The sequence below is a fragment of the Heptranchias perlo genome, chromosome 1 (genome assembly GCF_035084215.1).
Source record: "Heptranchias perlo isolate sHepPer1 chromosome 1, sHepPer1.hap1, whole genome shotgun sequence".
Classification (NCBI taxonomy): domain Eukaryota; kingdom Metazoa; phylum Chordata; class Chondrichthyes; order Hexanchiformes; family Hexanchidae; genus Heptranchias; species Heptranchias perlo.
In genome coordinates this window covers 98,381,052-98,388,221 of record NC_090325.1, presented here as the reverse complement: position 1 = coordinate 98,388,221, position 7,170 = coordinate 98,381,052, and the positions used below count along the sequence as shown (strand labels likewise).

At 45.3% G+C, this 7,170-nt stretch overlaps 1 long non-coding RNA gene across 2 annotated transcripts in view; it reads right to left on the bottom strand.

Annotated features, from left to right (window-relative positions):
* Positions 1-407: 407 nt before the first annotated feature.
* Positions 408-7,170, bottom strand: part of LOC137335142 (uncharacterized) — a 78,234-nt gene continuing 71,471 nt past the window's right edge. For both annotated transcript variants that reach the window (XR_010966348.1, XR_010966354.1), the window contains exon 4: positions 408-461. This is a non-coding gene — a long non-coding RNA (uncharacterized lncRNA). The remainder of the gene's footprint in view (positions 462-7,170) is intronic.

Sequence of the window (7,170 nt, the reverse complement as noted above, 5' to 3'; positions counted from 1 at the left end):
TCAAACGTCCATGTCTTTTTCAGGTCACCCTTCTCAGGTGTGATGTCCCCGATGAAACAATTTGTCAGTTGCCCCAAGGAACAAGAGTGCCAAAATGAATTATCTTGGCAGCTGCCCCAGGAGTTAGAACTTGTGTCTGATGCCTAGGGAAGTGGTGCATGGTAGAGGGATGCTTATGAGAGGGGAATACAATCCTGTTTGGGGGGGTGGGGGGGTGGAGCATTCTGAAGATCATGGAATGTTGAATGTTTGAATCATTCGGCAAAATGTAAAATAGTTTGTGAAAAAGGAAGATGATGGTATGGCTTCTCTTTCGAGTTTACTTAACAAATAATAAGTTTATTGAAACCAGTTCAAACCAGACTGAGTGGTTCTAGCATAAAGCTCATTATTTCACTCAAGCAACAGAGATTTCAGCATCTTTATTCATGAACATATCCAGTCAATTTTTCAACGTCAACCTGCAAACACAAGAAAGAAACAGATTTTAAATATTGTCCAATGCACTGTGACAAACTACATATATTTATGCACCAAGCATGTAGCAAATTTTGGTTATGCATGTGTCATCTTCTATGTACATTTGTGCTGTTTCTATCAGAATAGGAATCTTCAATTATATTACAATGAACTGTGCATTGTAGGCTATGTTTTCCAGTTTTGGTTTTAGCAGCATTAATATTCCTACTTCTCAGGTTCAATTAACACTAATGTTCTTTCATGTAAAATATTTTGTGCTTTCCACTGGGAGAAATCTTTCACCATTATAGGATAAATTTAATGCCAGAAGTCTGGCCAATTCCGACTTACCTCAGAGAGATAGTTGAGATCAATGACAAAGGTTCTTGATGGATCTGATCCTAGCATAATTGCTGGGATTGCAGGCTCATGGATTTCAGGACTAATATACTTTGTACGTTTATATACCTACAACTCAAACCTCCCCCTGTCTGTCTGGCAATCTTATTCATGTTCTTCCCTACCCCTTCTGATCTGTTTTTCTCTTTTAACTTTTCTACACTCCTTGTCCCCATTGCTTTCCTTTCTTCTTATCTTCTTGTTTTTCCCTTTCCCTTGCCATCTTACTCTAAATCCTCCTCCGCAGCAAATATATCTACAACAGGATTTACTGTTATTAAAGAGCTCTTGCTGATACACCATGGCTAAATTCAGGAATTATCTAGAAATCCCAATCCTCACTAAAATGTTGGTGCAGTTCTCCCAATATTTCCCTCCTTTAAGTTAACCTTGTTTTTGTGTTCTCTCTTGGATACACATCAGTAAAAGGAATTCACCCATTGCCGACCACTCAAAAAGTATTACAAAAGAAACAAAAATCAAAAATTTCAAATTGAATCCTTCCTATGTTAAAACAGCTGCCCTTCTTCCTCCAGGAACAAACCCTGAGGCCCCTCCTTACGCTCCTCTTACCTGCTGATGCTCCATTAATGGCAATGTTGTGCAGCATGCAGCACACTATGGTGTACATAAAGTCAGATAAACCCTAACCCTTGAAAGTTTGCTTGAGCACACCAAAAGCCTGCTCCATCACTACCCTAGTGCATGAGTTGTGCAGAAATCATTAGCACAGGATATATGAATCATGATTACTCCTAGGGAATCAGGCATTAACATATGCAATCTCAAATCCAATTCCATCTGTACATTAAGAAATAACTTGCACTTATACCGCACTTTTCCTGTTCTCAGGACATCCCAAAGCACTTCACAGCCAATGAATTACTTTTCAAGTGTCGCTACTGATGGTTTATAGTTAAGTACAGCTGCAATTTTCATACCAAAGTCCCTCAAACAGGAATGTGATAAATGACAAGTTAATCTGTTTCCTCGATGTTGGTTAAGGGATAAATGTGGGCCAGTACAATTCCATTGCTTTTCTTTATTTACATCCACGTGAACAGGAGGCCGCTTGACTGGCACCCCATCCACCACTTTAAACATTAACTCCCTCCACCACCGGCGCACAGTGGCTGCAGTGTGTACCATCCACAGGATGCACTGCAGCAACTCGCCAAGGCTTCTTCGACAGCACCTCCTAAACCCATGACCTCTACCACCTAGAAGGACAAGGGCAACAGGTGCATGGGAACAACACCACCTGCACGTTCCCCTCCAAGTCACACACCATCCCGACTTGGAAATATATCGCCGTTCCTTCATCGTCAGTGGGTCAAAATCCTGGAACTCCCTACCTAACAGCGCTGTGGGAGAACCTTCACCACACGTACTGCAGCGGTTCAAGAAGGCGTCTCACCACCACCTTCTCAAGGGCAAATAGGGATGGGCAATAAATGTTGGCCTTGCCAGCAACGTCCACATCCCATGAACGAATAAAAAAAAAGGTAAGCAGTGCTGTAGTTTAACATCTCATCTGAAAGATGGCACCTCCAACAATATAGTACTGCACTGAAGTGTCAGACCATGAATTAACTCCTAGAAGGGGGCTTGAATCTAAAGCCTTCTGTTTCAGAGGCAAAGGTGCTACCGCTGAGCCAAGCTGACATTAAGGAAGTGGAATTCCTTTCAATTTATATATGCCATGGCATGACGGGGTGGTGCTACGACTTTGCTAACCCAGTCATCGAAATGCTTGGCGAGGCCTCTTTCCTGGGTTTTTTATGTAGCATGCAGCAGACGACAGTTATACTGGTGGTGGTGGTGGGAAAATATGTTGTATTATGAGGGATGTCTGATAGTAGTTCTGGTTGTAGCCTCACTGCACCTGCACTCTGCTTCTGCCCATGTTAAGTGCATGGGTATTATGGACCAAGATTGCATAGGGTTGTCTTGGCTTCCCTGGAGCCTCCATTACACTTTTCATTTCCCTTCAAAAATGGGCGGCACAGGTGATTGCCTTTGAACAAAACTTGAATTTATGTTTCTGTGCTGGACATGGACATACCATGTCCACAATGAATTTTTTTTTAAAAGTCCCTTTCAATTCATATAGGGCACAGCATTGTGCACAGGGGCCCAAATAACAATGTGAGTTCAATCATTGATCCTTTGGATTCTAGGAAACTCAGCAGATCTGTTGAATTGTGTTGTCCTGTCATTGTGCTGCTGCTGTTGGTCAGTGGTGAAAATGATGATGTTGTTAGCACTGCTGACTAATGTTCTGTGACTTCCTTGATACATCTGTAGACAACAAATTGGTCAACAGTGAAGATGTTCCCAATCCAAGCGTGGAAGGAGTCAAACACATGAAAATTGGGAGCTATATTGACTGTGATGACTACTGGCAATGCCACATGGATGTTACATATTGCCTGGATAATTGGTGTATCACATCAGTTTTGGCCTGACATCTGTATATATTCCATCTCTATTGCTGTTGGCTGCCTTTCTGGTGAGCACATTAAAAGAAAGAAGCCCCCAAATTCAGGGGTCTAACAACAGAAAAATAATGTTATCTATCATATGATGTATTTCCCATCAATGGGCACAATGCTGTTTCTGTGTGCCCAACATCACTAAAGGCCGCAGAGAGGGGATTTAAAAGGCTGGTTGCCTGATAGAAATCAATTATTATTGTTATTATGTATACAAATATCAAAGTGATCAATTGTTTTGGGAAAAATAGCCAAATGTGAAAACCGCAGCACTTGGATTTTTTCTACTTGTTCGACCATAACGGGCACTGCCATGAAATCCATCTCCGATCCCTGAACCGGGTGGCCTATTGGTGTTGTAAGTGGTGTGGGCATATGGCCGCAATATGCAAGTTCCTTGACCCTGAGGTATGGAAAGAAGTTAGGGGCTCATCCATGGGGTAGGCAGAAGTTTTGTCCCACCCACCCCAGATCCACCCCTAAAAAGCCTACCCTGGAAATTCTGGGCTAGAGTTTCTGAAAAGTATAAGTGAAGTTTCTATTTGTGCAACAATGTATGCAGTAAGTTCACATGAAATCTTTGTCTTCCTGAGTCATTAGGACAGGCAGACAGGGTGTCAGTTTAACGCATCATCTGAAGAACACCACCAAAAATGTAGCACCTGTTAAGTATTAGCACTATTTGAAGTGTCGATGGTAGCCATGATGTGGAGATGCCGGTGATGGACTGGGGTTGACAATTGTAAACAATTTTACAACACCAAGTTATAGTCCAACGATTTTTATTTGGTATCTACAAGCTTTCGGAGGCTTCCTCCTTCCTCAGGTAAATGTCAGGAGCTCCTTGAAGCCTACGCATTTATACATTACAGAACAATACATGGTGTTTACAGACTGCCCCTGCAACTGCCCGTTGCCAAGGCAATCACTGTGTTCAGACAGAGAGGTGTCACCTACAGAACCCCCGAATACACATTCAACAAAAAAACAAACAGGAAAAAAAACCAGAGCGAGAGAGGGAGGCAGAAACAACCGGAAGGCAGAGAAAGCCAGCAAATGACCCATTATATTAAAAACAGATAGCTTTTGTTCGCTGGTGGGGTAACGTGTAGCGTGACATGAACCCAAGATCCCGGTTGAGGCCGTCCTCATGGGTGCGGAACTTGGCTATCAGGAGAATGAGGAGAATGAGGCTCCGGGAATTCTACCACAAACGCCAAGATTTCAACAGCGAACCCAATGAGACAATCAATGATCCGGAACAGCAGAAAGAGGGATCCGCGGTACAGCAACCGAAGAGGAAAGAGTCAAACTGGACTCCTCCGGAGGGTCGCTGCCCTCAGCTTGACATGTATGCCCAAGCTGTCAGGAAATGCGTCAATGCCAGATTCATCAGGCGCACTCAGAAGACAGTCCAGAATGTCACCCGAGCACAACGCAACGCCATCAACGCTCTCAAGACCAACCGCAACATCGTCATCAAACCAGCTGACAAAGGAGGAGCCATCGTCATACAGAACAGAACGTACTATTGCAAAGAAGCATACCGACAACTGGACAACCAGGAACACTACAGACGGTTACCCGCAGATCTGACCAAAGAACACACCCACCAGCTCAACAAACTGATCAAGACCTTCGATCCAGACCTTCAAAGCATCCTACGCACTCTCATCCCACGTACTCCCCGCGTGGGAGACTTCTACTGCCTCCCAAAGATACACAAAGCCAACACACCCGGACGTCCTATCGTATCAGGCAACAGAACCCTGTGTGAGAACCTCTCTGGATACATCGAGGGCATCCTGAAACCCATCGCACAGGGAACCCCCAGCTTCTGTCACGACACTACAGACTTCCTACAAAAACTCAGTACTCGCAGACCAGTTGAACCAGGAACACTTCTCACCACGATGGACGTCTCGGCACTCTACACCAGTATCCCCCATGATGACGGCATCGCTGCGACAGCATCAATACTCAACACCAACAACAGCCAATCTCCAGACGCCATCCTACAACTCATCCGCTTCAGCCTGGATCACAATGTCTTCACCTTCGATAACCAGTTCTTTACCCAAACACACGGAACAGCCATGGGGACCAAATTTGCACCCCAATACGCCAACATTTTCATGCACAAGTTCGAGCGGGACTTCTTCACTGCACAGGATCTCCAACCAACGCTATACACCAGATACATCGACGACATTTTCTTTCTATGGACCCACGGCGAAGAATCACTAAAGAGACTACACGATAACATCAACAAGTTCCATCCCACCATCAAGCTCACCATGGACTACTCCTCAGAATCAGTTTCTTTCTTGGACACACGAATCTCCATCAAAGATGGGCACCTCAGCACCTCACTCTACCGCAAGCCCACGGACAACCTCACGACGCTCCACTTTTCCAGCTTCCACCCTAACCACGTCAAAGAGGCCATCCCCTATGGACAGGCCCTGCGAATACACAGGATCTGCTCAGACGAGGAGGAACGGGATGGACACCTACAGACTCTGAAAGACTCCCTGGTAAGAACGGGATATGACGCTCAACTCATCGATCGACATTTCCGACGGGCCACAGCGAAAAATCGCATAGACCTCCTCAGAAGACTAACACGGGACGCAACCAACAGAGTACACTTCGTCGTCCAGTACTTCCCCGGAGCGGAGAAACTACGCCATGTTCTCCGCAGCCTTCAACATGTCAACAATGACGACGAACACCTCGCTATGGCCATCCCCACACCTCCACTACTCGCCTTTAAACAGCCACCCAACCTCAAACAGACTATCGTTCACAGCAAATTACCCAGCTTTCAGGAGAACATCGTCCACGACACCACACAACCCTGCCACGGTAACCTCTGCAAGACATGCCAGATCATCGACACAGATACCACCATCACACGAGAGGACACCACCCACCAGGTGCATGGTTCATACTCCTGTGACTTGGCCAACGTTGTCTACCTCATACGTTGCAGGAAAGGATGCCCCGGAGCATGGTACATTGGTGAGACCATGCAGACACTGCGACAACGGATGAACGGACACCGCGCAACAATCGCCAGACAGGAGGGTTCCCTCCCAGTCGGGGAACACTTCAGCAGTCAGGGACATTCAGCCACCGATCTTCGGGTAAGCGTTCTCCAAGGCGGCCTTCGAGACACACGACAACGCAAAATCGTCGAGCAGAAATTGATAGCCAAGTTCCGCACCCATGAGGACGGCCTCAACCGGGATCTTGGGTTCATGTCACGCTACACGTTACCCCACCAGCGAACAAAAGCTATCTGTTTTTAATATAATGGGTCATTTGCTGGCTTTCTCTGCCTTCCGGATGTTTCTGCCTCTCTCTCTCTCTGTTTTTTTTCCTGTTTGTTTTTTTGTTGAATGTGTATTCGGGGGTTCTGTAGGTGACACCTCTCTGTCTGAACACGGTGATTGCCTTGGCAACGGGCAGTTGCAGGGGCAGTCTGTAAACACCATGTATTGTTCTGTGATGTATAAATGCGTAGGCTTCAAGGAGCTCCTGACATTTACCTGAGGAAGGAGGAAGCCTCCGAAAGCTTGTAGATTTCAAATAAAAACCGTTGGACTATAACTTGGTGTTGTAAAATTGTTTACACTATTTGAAGTGCAGCCAGTTTTTCAGCCTGTGTTCCTCCTTGAATCAACACCACCAATAAAACAGATTAACTGATCATTGCTATTTGTAGGACCTTGCTGTGCACAAAATGTCTTGTCACAGTGATTGCACTTCAAAGTAATTCATTACATGGGAAGTGTTTTATGATGTATCTGAT